The sequence below is a fragment of the Vicugna pacos genome, unplaced genomic scaffold (genome assembly GCF_048564905.1).
Source record: "Vicugna pacos unplaced genomic scaffold, VicPac4 scaffold_18, whole genome shotgun sequence".
NCBI lineage: Eukaryota > Metazoa > Chordata > Mammalia > Artiodactyla > Camelidae > Vicugna > Vicugna pacos.
The window spans coordinates 6,408,788-6,409,652 of record NW_027328739.1 but is presented as its reverse complement, the minus strand read 5'-3'; the positions used below and the strand labels follow the sequence as shown (position 1 = coordinate 6,409,652).

Below are 865 nucleotides of genomic sequence, written 5' to 3'. Positions count from 1 at the left end.
GACCTTAACCACAAGTAAGACAGCTTTCCTGAATCCTCTGGGCCCTAGCGACCGTGAGTGGTCTTGGGGGACCTCTAGTCACAGCGAACTTGGGTTTAGCATCTCACCATTTGAAAGCCAATACTCTAGAGACAAGTGTGGGTCAGAAAGGAAAGGTCACTTTATTTAGAAGGACTGCAACCTTGGGAGAAGGTAGACTCATGTCCAAAAGCCAACTCCAAGGATTCTGCTCAACCATGAGTTTTTAAGGGGAAAAGGGGGAAACCATTTTTGCGCAGTGGCAGTATCATAGCCAGTGAGGTTTATCCAAGGGGTGACTGTTGCTAATTGAAAACTTTTCCCAATACCCCTCCATGACAACTTGAAATATAGTTGGCGTTAAAAAAAAGAAGAAGAAGAAGAAGAAAAAAGGGAGAGCGTCTCAGTTAATCTTTAGGGTGGGGGTTAGATTCTTCATCACATTCCATTGCCTGCAGACTTACTGACTCCTGTGATTTTTCTCTAGACGTTATCTTGCCCATGTGGTCCACTTGCAGAATAGCTAAAGAGAAAGCTGGGGGAACAGATCTAGTCATCCATTAATCACTTATTCTTGTTTCCTACTAAAGGTTTGGGTTTAAACTATAGCGAGGCTCCATGGCCAAGGGGCTGCCTCCACTCCCACAAGCTCATTCATGACACACTGTTCAACGCCATCGGGAAGCTCTGACCTGTATCATGAGGCTCTCCCCAAGCTCACTGCATCATAGCATCCATCCAGAAGTCTTTGTATTTTACACAATCTCTGGGTTCATCTGAAACAGCCAGTGAGCCACTAGTTTTAAAACAGGCTTTTAGACAAATGCATAATTTCATGTAGCCACCA

At 44.6% G+C, this 865-nt stretch overlaps 1 pseudogene; it reads left to right on the top strand.

Moving 5' to 3' along the window:
- Nucleotides 1-266: 266 nt before the first annotated feature.
- Nucleotides 267-388, top strand: LOC116277841 (U4 spliceosomal RNA; annotated as a pseudogene).
- Nucleotides 389-865: the final 477 nt, after the last annotated feature.